Here is a 17,220-nt window from a genome sequence, read left to right on the forward strand (position 1 = left end):
ACCCAAATGGGGGAAAAAGAAAAAATTCCTTTGCAGGCCAGTCAGCATTGCAAAATGTTCAGTGGCCTTACTCTTATCTCAGGTCCAGATTACAGCTCATAAGAAAGTGGCATGCTCGGGGATAGTTCATTTTAATGGCCTCCAGAGGACCCCGAGAGTTTTTTGGTTTTTTCCTGATTTTGCCATATCATCTCCTCGCTGACGACAGGTCTAAGGTCCCTTCCATGAAGAAACTGCAACTTCCTTTCCCTGCTGGGAAAAACTGGTTTGGCAGGCAGGTCATTTGTGTTGGTGTGTATTGATGTCTGTCTCCCCTGGCTCTAGACTGTAAGCTCGTTGTGGGCAGGGAATGTCACTGTTTATTGTTGTGTTGTACTTTCCCAAGTGCTTAGTACAGTCCTCAGCCCACAGTAAGCGCTTAGTAAATTCATTCATTTATTCAATTGTATTTATGGAGCGCTTACTGTGCTCAGAACAGTGATTCAATATTGAATATTGAATCATGATTCAAATATGATTGAATGAATCTGTAGCAAGATTGGGGTTGAGGGGGGTTGGCTGGTCAGGGGCCCCATACTTTGGATGTGGGACAGTATCACCAGTGTCTCTGACTTGCAGCCCTGGGGCACTCATGCCTTATCTGAGATTTATTCCTGGTGGGATTTTTTTTTTTTTTTTTTTGTGTGTGTGTGTGTGTGTGTGTGTGTGTGTACACGCGCGTGTGCTTGTGTTCCTTCCCTGCTGTGGCATTCACTATACCGGTCACTCTATTAGAATTCAGGCTGGCCATCACCCCAACCCCAAATGGATGGTCTCCGCCAGTTCAGTTCAATTCTATCGATACAGTAAAACCTTTTTATGACCTACAGGACCGTAAAACCTCTTGGTAATGAAACTGTGGGGATCTATTTGGGAACCAATTTTCGAGGGCTTTGTTTCTGTACTTATTGAATGCCCTCGGGTTGCAGGCAGTGGGGCGAGAGAGGAAAGTCAGAGATGTTGAGATGTTGTAAGAGACATGAGGTACTTCCCTGATAGTGGTGATCAATGGCTAGAAGGGCAGCTGATGGAGATGGAAAGTCAGAGTCAGAACCCTGCACTTCTAGACTGGTCATGGGCTTTTTTGGTTGATTTTTGTTCTTTTGATGATATACGTTAAGCACTCGCTATGTACCAGGCACCCTACTAAGCACTGGGGTAGATACAAGCCAATCAGGTTGGACACAGTCCATGTCCCACGTGGGGCTCACAGTCTAAGTAGGCGGGTATAGGATTTAATCCCCCATTTTACAGATGAAATAGCTGAGGCACAGAGGAAGAGAAGTGACTTGCCCAAATCAAGCACAGCAAAAAAATGGTGGCGCTGGGATTAGAACTCGGGTCCTTCTGACTCCCAGGCCCATGCTCAGTCCCCTAGGCCACACACTGATTCTGACCCACCGTGGCATTTCTTATGCGTATGTGTAGATTGTAAGCTCCTTGAGGGGAAAGACTGTGCCAACTATGTGTTTTGCTTCTGCTGTACTCACCCAAGCACTTACAAAAGTCTTCTGTACAGCAAGCCCTGTATTACCCAATAAATACCTATGATTGATGGATGGACAGACACTGTACCAGGTTCTGTTTGGTGAGAAGCAGTGTGGGGCAAGAGTTTAATTTTTCTTTTTTGGAAAGTGGCTTTTTCCAGTTGAAATGCCTATATTTTTTGCCCAGGACCAAATAACTCTCTTTAGGGATTGTCCTATGTGCCCCTAGTCCTGGCTCAGAGTCCATCCAGGAACCCTTGGTGCCAGCTTGTTGGCTTGATAGATGGCAGACTCTTTTCCAACAAACCCCAAACCTTATTCCTTTGCCCCTTGAGAACCAGCCTGGTCTAATGGAAAAATCAGTCAGTCCATGAATCATATTTATTGAGTGCTTACTTGTGCAGACCACCATACTAAGTACTCGAGAGAGTATACTATCACAGAGTTGGTGGACATGTTCCCTCCCCATGAGCTTACAGTCCAGAGATGAGCTTATAGGCTAGAGGAAAGACCACAGGATTGAGAGTCAGGAGACCTGTGTTTGAATCCCAGCTCTGTCACTTGCCTGCTGTGTGACCTTGGGCAGATCACTTAACTGTTCGGTGCCTCAGTTTCTTCATTTGAAAAATGGGGGTGCAATTCCTGCTGTCCCGTAGACTGTGAGCCCCGTTTGGTTCAGGGGCTGTGTCTGATCTGATTGTAGTGTTTGGCACATAGCACTTAGCAAGTACCACTATTATTATTATTATTATTTTGAGGGATTCAGAACATAAAGAAGATATGATGCCTACTATTAAAGTACTGTTCTTACCATTTCATTCAGACAATACATTTAAATATCTTCAAGGCCAAATAGATGATATACACCCAAATATAATTCTGGGCATAATCAGGAAACCAAAGAAATCAGACCAAAGACATCAGTAGTAATATTATTTAAGCACATACCATATGAGCAGAATGCTATACCAAATGTGGGAAAGCATACAGAAGGGGAAATTAGACACGGTGAAATTAGACATGGTCTTAGCCCTCAAGGGGCTCACGATCAAAGAATTAAGTGGCCAAACCTTGAAAACCAAATGCATTCCTGGTCATCCAATTTTAGGAAGGTTATCATAGAGAGTACCAGGGGAATCAGCTTGGATTAGTTATGGAAAGCAGTGAGGCCTCTTGGAAAGAACCAAGACCTGGGAGTTAGAGGACCTGGGTTCTAATCTCTTCTCCGCCATTTGTCCGCCGATGTGACTGTAGGCAACCACTTCACTTCTCGGTTCCACAGTTACCTCATCTGTAAAATGGGGATTAAATTCTCCTCCCTTCAATTTAGACCGTGAGGCTAATGTGGGACTCTCCACCATCTCTCTCCTTCCCATATAAGCTTGTTATGGTCAGGCACCATGTCTGCTAATTCTGTTGTAATTCTACTTTACTCTTCCTAAGCGGTCAGTCCAATGTTCTGCACATAATAAAGTACTTGATAAATACCATTGATTGACTGTGACCAGACCACCCCCCTCAACCCCAATCTTGCTGCAGATTCATTCAATCATATTTGAATCATGATTCAATATTGAATCATTGCTCTGCACACAGTAAGTGCTCAATAAATACGATTTAATGAATGAATGAATTTACTAAGCACTTACTATGGGCTGAACACTGTACTAAGCGCTTGGGAAAGTACAACACAACAATAAACAGTGACATTCCCTGCCCACAACGAGCTTACAGTCTAGATCCAGGGGAGACAGACATCAGTACACATCAACACAAATGACCTGCCTGCCATCCCAGTTTTTCCCAGCAGGAAACAAAGACTTGTCTGCTGTATGACCTTGGCAAGTCACTTCACTTCTCTGTCAAGTACCTCCTCTGTAAAATGGGGATTAAGACCATGAGCCCCTGTGGGACAGGGACTGGTTCCAACCAGATTAAATTGTATCTCTTTCAGCGCTTAGTACAGTGCATTGCAGAGGGTAAGCAGTTAACACATGCCATTTTAAAAAAAGAATGAGGCAATCAAAATGACCAACGGTATTTGGCAGTTTCTATATGAGGATAGGGTATTAGGACTTATCAATCTGGAAAGATAAGGGCTAAGGTGTCTGCTCTCTGACTTTGGGTGTGATACTTCACTTCTCCAGGGGGCTCACAGTTTTAATCCCCATTTTACAGATGAGGTAACTGAGGCACAGAGAAGTTAAGTGGCTTATCCAAGATCTTGGAGCAGACGGGTGGTGGAGGCAGAATTAGAACCCGTGACCTCTGACTCCCAAGCCTGTGCTCTTTCCACTAAGCCATGCTGCTTCTCTATTTATATATAATTAATATATATTATTATAGTTATTCATATATAATAATTGTGGTATTTGCTAGGCACTGTGTGCCAAGCACCATACTAAGCGCTGGGGTGGATGCACAGAAATTGGGTCGGACATAGTCCCTATCCCACATGGGGCTTGCAGTGTCAATCCCTGCTTTACAGACGAAGCACAGAGAAGTAAAGTGACTTGCCCAAGGTCACAGAGCAGACATGATGGAGCTGTGATTAAAACCCAGGTCCTTTCAACCCCTAGGCCCGGGTTCTGTCCTCTAAGCCACGCCACATCTCAGAACCACTTTCAGACAGAACTCTAGGCTGGGTGGATGGTCCATCGAAATGGCACCTCAGATTTTAAAACGCAATATCTCCATTCCACTTAGTCTCACGAGCTTCCTGGGAGTGAGCTGTAAGGTGGTCTTTGAAGAAAGGGAACACTGTCGCCTAGTATCTGGAGAGAGTTAGGAATAGCCCATTCATGACAAACAGCATGAGCGGAGGGTCAGAACAGGCCAGAGAGAAGCAAATGGAATAAAAGTGAATAAAACAATCATCGTTCTTTTCCCAGTTCTCTTACACTGCAGGGGGCCACATTCGCAAAGAACCCCACCTTGGGGAAAATGGAGAAATAATGTGGCCTAATGGATAGAGCACAGGCCTGGAGTCAGAAGAACCTGGGTTCTCATTCTGCTTCTACCACTTTGCTGCTTTGTGACCTTGGGCAAGTCACTTAACTTCTCTGTGCCTCGGTTCCCTCATCTGGAAAATGGGGATTAAGACTGTGAGCCCTATGTGGGACAAGGACAATATCCCACCTGATTATCCCCAGCTTGAAGTTGGGGGCTTCAGATGTGTAAAATGGGCCTCAAAGGCTGACTTCTTGGAAAACATAGGCTCCTGCGAGTAAGTAGTTTTCAAAACAGCCATATCGACCTAATTGTTCTCTCAGTGCCGATGGGGGCCTTCTTGCAAGTTACCTTGCTAAACACTCACCGCAGTGTGAAAGATGCTGAATTTACAGTCAGTTCTCCCAGGGTACGGATTTCAGCAGAAACAGCCAGGCGCAGGCATAGAGTGCAACAGGTAATAATAATAATAATAATAATAATAATAATAATTGTGGTATTCGTTAAGCGCTTAGTGTGTGCCAGGCACTGTTCTAAGCACTGAGGTAGATACAAGATAATCAGGTGGGATATTGTCCCTGTCCCACATAGGGCTCACAGTCTTAATCCCCATTTTCCAGATGAGGGAACCGAGGCACAGAGAAGTTAAGTGACTTGCCCAAGGTCACATAGCAGCCAAGTGGTAGAAGCAGAATGAGAACCCAGGTTCTTCTGACTCCAGGCCCGTGCTCTATCCATTAGGCCACACTATTTCTCCGTTTTCCCCAAGGTGGGGTTCTTTGTGAATGTGGCCCCCTGCAGTGTAAGAGAACTGACTCTATAGCAAAATTGTTGAGCATTTGCATTGTGCAAAGCGTTGGGGAAAAACACAAGGATACGGATGCAGATATGAGCCTTGGCCCAAAGGGACTGCTAAATCCAAAACGTGTATGAACCCACCACAGATAAACAGGGAAGGAACCAGATGAATGGCAAGTTACAGTAAGGAAAGAGTTTAAGAGTTTTCAGGTTCATCACAGCTCTGGGAGGACCATATGTAGCTCAACTGACACATTGTGGCAACATAGCTTAGTGGGAAGAGCCCAGGCTGTGAGTAGGAGGACTTGGGTGCTTGTCCCTGCTCTGCCTGTGACCTGCTGGGTGATGTGGAGCAAATAACTTAATTTCTCTGGGCTTCCATTTCTTCTTCTTTTAAATGGAGACAAGGTATCATCTCTCCCTGCCTCTTAGATTGTGAGCCCCATGTACAATAGGGAATGTGTCCAATCTGATTACCTGGTCAGTTCTCCAGCATTTAGCCCAGTGTTCAGAGCATCATGAGCTCTTATTAAAATATTATTATTATTATTATTATTATTACCCTTCCTGGTGATGGAGAATAGAGGAGTTTCACCCAGCAGAGGAGAACACTGTGAGCTAGACCGTCTCTTCCATCAATGGGATATACTGAGCGCTTACTGTGTACAGAGCACTGTACTAAGTGCTTGGAAGAGTACAGTGCAACAGAGTTAGTAGACATGTTCCCTGTTACTAGTAATCGTTCACTTTGGAGATGAAGCAGAGGATCCAGAATCCTTTGTGTTATACAGAAGCTTGTCTCCCTGCCCTTTGGAGGAAAGTGACATTTCTAGCAGGTGAATTGGAGTGAGGCCGTTAGCAATATTCTCTGACCTGCTGGGCCTGGTGTTCCCAAGTCCAGCTAGCACTAATACCTAGTACCTGTTCAAGCTGAATTACCCTGCTTAGAGCACTTAATATATTCATCCATTGTGAATAGAAGGCATTAAAATAGCTCATCCAATTGGTTTATATGGAAGATTCAGTCAAAGTGAGGACACTGAGTTCAGGTGTGTGTGGAGCGAACTATTTTTTTTTTCTTTATAATGATTGTTTTTAGTGTTCCTGTAATGATGAGGATATGCCAGCCAGGCAAACAAGTCAATTGAGAAGGATCTGTTATGTCTTCATTAAATTTTATGGTTAGAGAAAGTCGTAAGCATTTGTAGAAGGCACATGCCTTCTCATAAGCAAGTGTTTATAATGACTGGGGCTGAAGTCTGACTTTGAACAGTGTGAGATTGGCCTTGTATTTGGTTTCATCGGGCTTCCTCTGACACTATATTTCACTCAAGAATGAATTAACCCATAATGGTGGGAGAGTGGAAAAGGTAAAAGAGAGCAGGGGTGGAATTCTGTTCAGTAAAGGTTTCCACTTCTAAGTCTCTGAAAGGTTTAAAAGAAAAAAAAAGCAAAAGTTGGAACGTCTTTTATCTTAAGTGGCCCAGGCCCCAGCTAACAAGTTTGTTGTGGGGAGGGAACATGACTATGAATTCATGAGAACCAGCATGGCTTTGTGGATAAAGCACGGTCCTGGAAGTCGGAAGGACCTGGGTTCTAATCCCCGCTCTGCCACATGTCTGCTGGGTGACCTTGGGCAAGTCGCTTCACTTCTCTAGGCCTCAGTTACCTCATCTGTAAAATGGGGATTAAGAGTATGAGCTCCATGCGGGACAGGGATTATGTCCCAACCTGATTAACTTGTATCTACCCCAGTACTTGGAATAGTGCTTGGCATTCATTCATTCATTCAGTTGTATTTATTGAGCATTTACTGTGTGCAGAGCACTGTACTAAGCATTTGGAAGAGGCAATACAATGGAGTAGGAAGACACGTTCCCTGCCCACAACGAGTGTATGGTCCAGAGAGGGAGGCAGAGGAGGAGCCCTACCAACAGTTGCGACCATAATTATACTCTCACCCATAAATTTTGCAGGGAACCCAATATTTTTGGTGTTTGCAGCCTCTCCTGCAAGTTGCCAGTTGGTACGGTAGACACCTGATAAGATTATGCAGGATAGACAATACTTGTCTCTTCTGATGATCTCGTCAACTGGAACAGCGTTCTGTAGAGTTAAGAATATGTAATTGGAGAAGGAAAACTGATCTTGCCCTTTTTATGTAAGATGCATCTAATACCGGTCTTTAAAAGTCCAGCATGTTTAAATTAATGCTATTTGAAGATTGAAAATAGGTTAGCATTAAGATCGTGATTCCTTTAGTAATTACTTTTTCTATTGGTGATAACTGTTTCTTTAGAAATGACATTAACATTCCACCAAAACCCAGCAGTAATCCAAAAATTAATGTTCTGTTCATTTATAATTATATTTAATTCATATTTGTGGGTTGTACGGAGGGGGAGTAGGAGAAACTCGGTTAAAATTAAAATGTCATGGACAAAACCAATGAAAGTTGTGATGCTAGCGTGTCATCTCGACAAATGCAGTAATTGAGAGAGAGACTTATTTTGAAAAATAAGAGGTGAGTTTTAAGCGACTGTCGAAAAAAAAAAACACCTTCATTTTGATAAAATTCTACATAAAAGCACCAAGAGAAGTTTTTTCTTTTCCATCTTACTGGCGGAAAATGGAGGCAATGTCCCTTCCCCGCCAATTTCTCTTGCGGTAAATTATTGAAATCGAAGCAGAAATTCCACAAGCTTTGGCTGTAATTTAAGAAGTGGCTTTTAGATTTTGCTCAGTGAATTGTCTGTGCTGGCTGATGTATTATTAATGAGTTCATTTCTTGGTGGTGGAGGCCAGTGAATAGCCTTCTCTGAATGGGCAGTTGCCTGGTGGGGCCAAGTTCTGGCTGCCGTCATTTACCACGTGTTGCTCTATTGTGAAGTCTCATCCGGCCACAGGACACTCGACTCATTCAAACCACCACCATGATGGGACTTAACCCTGAGCCCAAGTCGGATGCCAAGGTCATTACCCGGCAGCTCAGGCTGGGGCTTCAGGGGACCGTGGACGTTAGTCAGCCGGGTTGGATGAAACCTGAGGACTCATTGCCAGTTGTCCCCAGAGCCCACGGGGCGAGGCGACCGAAGCCAGGGGGCGGTGGGGGGAGAATAAACCGGGTACCGCCTTCCCCTCGATTTTTTCCTTCCTCCTGGAAACGGAAGCGGGCGGGCTCAGGAGAGCTCCTGATGTGCTCAGATCCAAAATAACAGATGGCGGAGTGATTTTTCCAAATGGCGAGGCACAAGTTCTGTCAGGATGCTCATTTTCGCAGTGTGGGGCCCTTTCCTTTGTCTCCCTCTGTTTCTCAACCTTTCCCCCTGTGGTAGGGGCAATTTCCAGCTTCTCCCGTCCCTGCAGAGAGCCGGTTAAAAATCGTGTCTCGCGCGCCCATGAAAGAGCACATGCTCCTGTGGTGTGCTCAGTCCTTGTCACATTCACTTGCAGCAGGGATAGCCCGTATCTCAGTGAGATGTTTAAGCCCACGTGTACACACGCGGCCCTACATACGGACGTGTAAATGCCACGGCCCCGCGTGAACCCTCCAGTCACCCTCAATTCCAATTCATCCACATCGGACACAGAATAAAGACAGCAAGCCACAGCACTCTTTGGAGTCCACAGTCAGAATGTTTGTTGGGACAGGAGGCTATGTTGCCGCCAGAATATAGGATTTTCACTGGTATTTGTACTTCCAGCCTGATAATGTTCTAGCCGGCTGATTTTTCCAGGCTTGGATTTAGCCAGTGTTTAATTGTCACCTCTGTGAGTGCAGCTAATAATAATAATTGTGGTATTTGTTAAGTGCTTACTATGTGCCAGGCACTGTACTAAGCACTGGGGTAAATAGAAGCAAACCAGGTTGGACACAGTCCCTGTCCCACATCGGGCTCAGAGTCTTAATCCCCATTTTCCAGATGAGGGAACTGAGGCACAGAGAAGTGAAGTGTCATGCCCGAGGTCACTCAGTAGACAAGTGGCTGTGTGCAGGGATCCAAATGTGCCCTATCTGTGAGAAGCAAACTTGCGGTTGGGGCATTTTATTTTCTGGATCTTTCTTCAGGATGTCAGACGTTGAATGTTTTTTTTTACCACGGGGCCCAGTTAAATCTAGGATTAATCAACGCAGCGCTGTATTGAGGTGAGACGGGCTGGAGCGGGGAGGGGTGGGGAGGGGATACATTTGCATGTGCATTTAGGACTCGGATCAAACGCATCCAGCTGGTCTCCTCCTGGAACCAGCTTTGACCTCACTGGGGTTTGAAAGGCGAATGCTGTGTGGGAACAAGGTAAAACCACAGGTAGGAATTGCTGAATAATTACCTTTAGACCAACCTGAGCAAGAGGGTTCCCAGGAGGGTGAGCTCATTTAATGGTTCCTAAAACTCAATCTTGTGGATGTCAATGGTCATGCTTGATTATTTGCAGCAGTGTTTTTATGAAAAAGCAATAAAAATGCACAAGAAGCGTGTGAAGCAAAAAGGAACAATAACTGGTTTTACTTTTTCAAATGAAGTCCCTTTGGGGTTGGAGGAGTTGGGTTTGCCTAGTTTTAGAAGGGAGGGTTGTGCATGGGGGTAGGAGGGGAGCTGTAGACATGACTGTATACCCTCAAAGCATAGATACAGCATTTGTATAGGTACCCCCAAACATTGTCGTGCTCTGGTAGCTTACGATCGACCAGAGACTTGAATTTAGAAGGGGGCAGTAACAGTTACATTTCAACAGATTACCCTGTTTTCAAGTAACCTTCGCATGTATCTTTGAGGAATTTAAGAAATACCACACAACAACCACTACCACCAAAGACCCATTGGTGTGCTATAATTCTGAGTGTTCTGTGTAACCTTGGGTAAGTTACTTTGCTTCTCTGTGCCTCAGCTTCCTCATCTGTAAAGTGGGGATTCATTACCTGCTCTCCCGCCTCCTTAGACTGTGAGCCCCAGGTGGGACCTGATTGATTAGTTTGTGCCGAGGCATTTCTTAAGCAAATTCTGCCGGAAAAGATCCAAAAGGAAAATGGCCAAGATCCAGACATGTGTTTACCAAGTCTGTTTAATTTGGTCTTGATTTTATGGGTCACTTTACAATTCTGATGATTCCGAAGACCGTCTTGAGGTGATAACCTGACTAGCTGCCAATTCTGCCTCGATTTAACGGTTTACCAGCAAGGTGGTTATTTCAGTGGCTACCGTTCAAGCCTCTTGCCCCTAGTTTGAGCCTCATCAGAGACCTGTTAAATGAGCTACTACTGTCAACCCAGGCCCAGTGGACAGAACTTCACACCAAAATGCCCACACATGTAATTTGTCACATCTGGCAACTCGGAGCATAGGGTGACCCGGTGTGGAAATTGAGTCATCTTTCACTTTGGCTGCTCTGGCCATGGAGTGAGAGGACTAAAAGACGGTTCCCTGCTCTCCGAGTGAGGTGGGTCAAAAGAGCTCCTTTCCTAGTCACATACACTGGCAAAAACCCTCTCAGACTCCAAACGTCCCCCCCCCCCCGCCCCCACATTGTCCCCACAGACTCCCAGGGAGCCAGTTTCATCTGGTCGGGAAAGACATTCCCAATGACATTTATTGGTATTTAAATCTAGATTGCAATCTGAGAATGGCCCTGTTTTGGGAATACTAAATGTTTCAAAAACATCGATTACACACAAAAGCGAGGCACTTGGACCCAGGAGTGCATTGCGGTAGGCATAGTGCTTTGTGTAGTGCTCAGCACAAACTGTAACAAATGCTACAATTAGGGATTTTGGTCTTGCTTTGATTCTGTCAACTTGGCTTGTGCGTTTACTCTTTCGAAGGGCGTGCTTCCAAGTCAAGTTGTGGCTTGGTTTCATTTCTTTCTCTTTTGCAAAAGTGCCTGAACTTGTAACCATAGGCCTTAAAGTCTCTTAAAAATGTTTGTCATTTGCCAGTCAGTCCATCAGTGGTATTTATTGAGTGCTTACTGTGTGCAGAAGACTGTACTAAACACTTGGGAGAGGGCAGTACAAGAGAGTTGGTAGACACATTCCCTGCCCTCAACGAGCTCACGGTCTAGAGGGGGAGATAGACATTAATATAAATAAATAAATGACAGGTATGTACATAAAGTACTGTGGGGCTGAGGGAGGGGTGAATAAAGGGAGCAAGTCAGGGTGACACAGAAGGGAGTGGGAAAAGATGATGATGATGGTATTTGTAAAGCGCTTACTATGTTCCAGACACTGTTCAAAGTGCTGAAAAAAGAGGAAATGAGGGCTTAATCAAGGAAGGCCCTTTGGAGGAGATGTGCCTTCAGGAAGGCTTTGAAGGTGGGGAGAGTGATCAGCTGTCAATTATGAAGAGGGAGGGGGTTCCAGGCCAGAGGAAGGACATGGGCGAGAGGTCGGGTGTGAGACAGGTGAGATTGAGGTCCAGTGAGTAGGTTGGAATTAAAGTGAAGTGTGGAGTGAAGTGTGCGGGCTGGGTTGTAGTAGGAGAGCCGTAAGGTGAGGTAGGAGGGGACAAGGTGATGGACTGCTGTAAAGCTGGTGGTGAGGAGTTTCTGTTTGATACGGAGGTGGATTTCCTGTAATAAATTGCATAACCTTGATTTATTTTTCTGTATTAATGTCTGTCTCCCCTCTAGACTGTAAGCTCCTTGTGAGCAGAGAAGGTGTTTACTGACTGTTCTGTTGCTATTATACTGTCCCAAGTGCTTTGTACAATGCTCTGCACACAGTAAGCCCTCAATAAATATGACTGATTGATTGATAGTGACAGTTCTAGAGGGAAGGGAACGGTGGGGAGATTGTTCATACCTAAGACTCATTCATTCATTCATTCAGTTGTATTTACTGAGTGCTTACTGTGTAGAGCACTGTACAAAGCACTTGTGATAGTATAATGCAACAATAAACGGAAAGGAACCTCAGAAACCAGTCCCCTCTAGCCTGGCAGCTCGTTGTGGGCAGGAAGCATGTCCACCAACTCCGTTGTACTGTACTTTCCGAGGCGGTTAGTACAGGGTTCTGCACATAGTAAGCATTCAATGAATATCATTGGTCGATGGATTGATTTTCAAGGAACGGACAGACTCCCAAGTGACCCAGGAACTCTGTGCCCAAGGAGTGAATGAAAACGGTGGCCCAACCAACCTGACCCAGGGTCTGCCCAACTTGGGCACGAGCCCAAGAGAAATCAGGCTGCAGATAAGTTGCTATTAGAATAAAGCCGTAAAATTCTCGCTAGCAGCCCCTCTCTATCCACTACGCCGTGCCGATTCTTGTATCTACCCCAGCACTTAGTACAGTACCTGGCACATAGTAGGCACTTAACAAATACCATTATTATTATTATTATTATTATTATTATTATTATTATTATTATTATTATGGCAATGAGGCAGGTACTTGCCGGGGGGCTAGAGAGGATTGGATCTGGGAAGTAGGCAAGACTGGTTAAAAAAAAAAATTTGCAGGCTAGTGGTTTCTTTCTGAACCTGCAAGACTGGGACCTGGAGAATAGAAACTCCAGATACTAGGGCCTTTTCCAGCCCCTCTCAGAAAGCAAAGGAAGAAAGCAAGGGGTTGGAGGGACCCTCATCAAAAGTCCCATTTTTCATCACCTATGGTCAAGAAGAGTTGACGTTTTGGTTTTAGTAAACTCTTCAGTGTCAGAAAATCCCAGTTCAGTTGAAGCAAATGGCAGGTCTTTGAGGACAAGAGACTCCAAAAATTAGGATTCAGAAATCTGCTCTTCCCTTTAAATCACCCAAAACTCCAGACTTAACCTGTCCGAACCTCAAAAGGCAGGGAGCTGTGATGAGCTGGCGGCTGAAGTCTGGAAATTAAATAGCAGCAGCTGTGTTGGAAGTATCCCCTCCCCGCCTCCCCTCCTCACCCCACCTCCCCGCTTGCACTCGCCCCCCTCCCCTCCGATTTTCTGCCGCTGTGCCTTTTTCTTTATGCCTGAGCACCTTGCTGACAAGTGCTAATAACAAAATGCCCAGAGAGGGTCCAGTTGGATTTACCACACATTAAACATTCTGAACTTGTCCTTTTGCTCATAGATTGTGCATAATTAATAATTAAACGGTTTCAGTTGTAATGGGTTGACCTTCTTGAACTGTTCATTATTCACAAGGCAAAGGCATCACTCAAATTTTTTTTTTACCATGCCCTTCTCCGTACTGCAGCGTCTCAGCCGGTGGGAGAATCAGGCTGACCAAGTACTTAGGGAAACCTCGGAGACTAATGCTGACCCTCTCAATGCTTAGAATTGCTTGCTGAAATATTTTACGATGCCCGTTCTTCTATGGGCTCAATAACAAAGTCCAGCCGGATGTTGCCTTGAAGGGGAGCTAAAGTTGATTTGGGGCCGTCGGCTAAAGGTAAGGCTTTTGGTTAAAGCTTTTAGTTAAGGTGGTGTCTGCTCTTTCATTCTCCACCTTTGTGTGTAGAAGTCGAGCAGTAGAAAGCCATTAAAAATGAGAAAAAATAATAGAATAAACCCTGAGGGAAAGTGTGGTGTAAAGGGCCCTAGAAAGTAACTTTTTATGAAGAATTTTAGGGTTTGTTTGGAGTTTTACAGGACTTCCCACTTAGCCCATTTTATTTTTTTGAGATGTTTTATCTTTAGCCCAGGGACTGCACTTAAAAAAAAAATAGGTGTGTCAAGGGGCATGTGTTCATGAACAAGGAGTGGTTTTATTTGCAAAGTATTTTCAGGCTTCTTCTTATCCATAGGCTTAGGGGTTTCTCTCTCTCTCAAATATCTCACACACACACACACACACACACACACACACACACGCACACACGCACACCCACCCACCCACCCACCACCACCCCTCCCTCCCTACCTCCCCTAGCTAACTTTATTTAACCTGCTCTATCGTTTCCCCCTACCAATGAAAAGAGAGCCTAGCGGCTGGAAATGTGCTGCATATTTTAATCACCCAATTAGTCCAAGAAAACTTCCCAACATCAAGCGCTTAGGCCAGTGCTCTGCACACAGCAAGCGCTCAATAAATACAATTGAATGAATCCCCAGAGCAAAGCCCTAAGAATGAGAGTCTTAAGCGTGTTTTTGTTTTTCCAATTTAATAATAATAATTATGGTACTTGTCCATTCATTCAATCATATCTATTGAGCGCTTACTGTGTACAGAGCATTTACTATGCGCAAAGCACTGTTCTAAGCACCAGGGTAGGTAAAAGTTCATCAGGTTGGACACAGTCCCTGTCCCTCTTGGGGAATGACACTCTTATCCCCATCTTACGGTGAGGTAACCAAGGCACAGAGAAGTGAAGTGACTCGTCCAAGGTCACACTTGGTGGACCCGGAATTAGAACCCATGTCCTTATGACTTACAGGCCCGTGCTCTATCCACTAGGCCACACTGCTTACTCACTTCATGTTGTAAGGGAGAACGGCACCTTTCTCTTGAGATGAGTGTTTCACGCCTGGGCCAGGTCCTTATGTCTATAACATTAATCTTTCACCTCAGTCTAGGTCTCAGAAAAACCCCTGGGTGGCTTCCACTCCCCCTGCTCTCCCCCCCCCCCCCCCCCCCCCACAAAACCCCTCCTTTGGGTGTGAATAACGATAATCTGGGCCCTGTGTCTTTTATGTTTGATTCTTTCCAGTCAGGGCTGAGAGCATCTCCTATCTGCAGTTCTACAAAGCAGAGTTCAGTTGGAACCTTCAGAAGTGAAATAAATTATTCATGGGCACCACCCAGTGTTTCCGAGTCTTATATTATGTGCAACTTAACAGAATACAATATCACGTCTTAAACAAAATTAACTACCCGTGCAAAGATGTCACGTTAGCTTGTTTTGTTTCCCATCCGTGTTAAAATGACATCTTCATCAAGTTGACTAGTTTATAATTCATTAATTTACCCTGAGTATCCTTTGAAATGAGGCCCAAATTAGCATCCTGTCTATGCTCGAATCGTTACCGAAAGTCATCCCAGAATTGTAACTATCTTTGTAAATATTCAGAGAGGTAGGCTTTTTATTTGCCTAAAGGTATTATTTTCCATGGCCTCTTTATGGTGGTCCCTTCCATCCTCCCTCAAAAAAAAAACAAAGAAAAGAAAAAGAAAAGCAGAGACTCAAAAAAATCTCTGCTATAGGTGAGTTTCTAAATTCTTACAGCAGGTCCTTGAACTTTCTTGCTTTAGAAACAGCGAAATGTCATTTCTACTTGAACCTCATAGAATTTCCCAGAATGGACAGAAATCACGGAGTCAAGGTCTAAATGTATAAATGTATAAATAATGTATATATTATTCCTGCCACCGCCAATCTCTGTGGCTTCTGAGCTGAGAAACGGTCATTTTGTTGCAGGTCTCATCTCTTCCTAGTGGGATATTTCAGCCACCCCTAGTTTTTCCTTAGATTTCTGTGCCTGTAGTTCAGGGATTTTCTTACCCTCCGCTTGTCCTCCTCTGTGATGGAAGTCTTCCAACACGGCTTCTTCTTGTTTTAAGGTTAGAAGCAAGTGATCCTCTCACCTAGCTGAGATGGGTGCCCTCAAAACGAGAAGCTCCAGTTGAGATAAAAGGGCCCTCGACTGTATTTCCTAGAAAAAGTCTTTGAAAATTCGAAAGTGTTTGCCACCGCTCTTACTCCTCAGTTACTTTTGATTTAATTGTATTTTCCAGCAGTTTCCAATTGTGTGACTTGGAGACAAAAGCCTTAATAAGAGTTCTAGTTAATTTTCTGTCTTGTAATTACCGATCTCATTTTTCTGATAATTGGCCACAGCAATTATATGTATATTTACTAATCACGCAGGAGGCTCCGTGCGATTGTATCTATCTGCCACCATTGATAATGACACACATATTGCAGAGGTGCTTTTATCATCTTCTTTTCTCCACTACATCAAAGCTATTTCCTCGCATTCTCAATAATGAATACATGCATGCATTTGACACAGTTGTGTGCTAGAGAAATTGTTTGGCTCCCACCAAATATGCGCGCTCAGAGTTTCTTGCCTGCAGCGCTGGAAGGTTGTATGTAATGATATATTGCTCATCCAAATGGCCAAAGCACTCCAAAGCACAGTGAGATTAAAATAAGTCATTCCTTTGTTAATTTAAATAGGTGCATGTATCATACTTTGCAGGGTACTTTGTGTTAGGGATGTCAGGGAGGAAGAAAGCCGCCGAAAGGTATTTTTAATAGCAAATGAGAATAGATGAGAATGGAGTCATTTGCAGCTGCCTATTTTATGTGGCGCTCTTGTTCCAACTGTAGGGCTAATGAGATGACTGTTAAAATACTCTGCAGTGTAATTTCATTACATCCTGAGCTGTTACACTATAAACACAGTGGAGCTCCCTGTCATTCTTGGAAAAACTCCTAAATTCTTAAAGCCCTGTCTTGCAAATGGTAATGGGGTTTGCTGTCGGCCTTTTCGGTTTGCCTTTTTTTTTTTTGTTTGCTGTTTTCCCCCTTTCTCTTTTTGCTTTTGTTTTTAGTCCGTGGCTGGTTGGTTGATTTCTCCTTGGGTCCCTAATATATTTACTTCTGTCAGCGGGCTGGGGAGTTTGGCTGGGGCTGGCAAACCGGTTTAATTTCCTTCAAGGAGGAGGGTGGAGGGGAAGAAAGGTGGGAATCCTTTGTGGTGGGAAGTGGGGGTGGTCGGTGGAAGGAGGGAGAAAACAATCCTTACCTAAACTGCACGGAAGATGAAGATAGAAATAAATGTAAATAAATGGGGAGGTGTAAATAAATAGCAGATCCAGTAAAAGAAACAAAGGTCAACACAAGAATAATTTCACAGCTCTTTGTTAATTACAAGACCATTTGTGTGTTACTTAAATAATCATTAATTTCTCATTTACACATTTCCCTACCTTCTTTCCTGCCCTGTGGCTATCATTGTCCTTTTATCACCTCCCCTCAGTGTCTTCCCTCATGTTCCTCACCATCTCGAAATGTGCCTGGTTT

General features: G+C 44.3%; 1 protein-coding gene across 2 annotated transcripts in view; it reads left to right on the top strand.

The window, feature by feature from the left end:
- Window positions 1–17,220, top strand: part of MAP2K5 (mitogen-activated protein kinase kinase 5) — a 241,509-nt gene that overhangs the window by 185,321 nt on the left and 38,968 nt on the right. The gene's annotated exons all lie outside the window — the stretch shown is intronic.

Source organism: Tachyglossus aculeatus, chromosome 26 (genome assembly GCF_015852505.1).
Source record: "Tachyglossus aculeatus isolate mTacAcu1 chromosome 26, mTacAcu1.pri, whole genome shotgun sequence".
Lineage (NCBI taxonomy): Eukaryota > Metazoa > Chordata > Mammalia > Monotremata > Tachyglossidae > Tachyglossus > Tachyglossus aculeatus.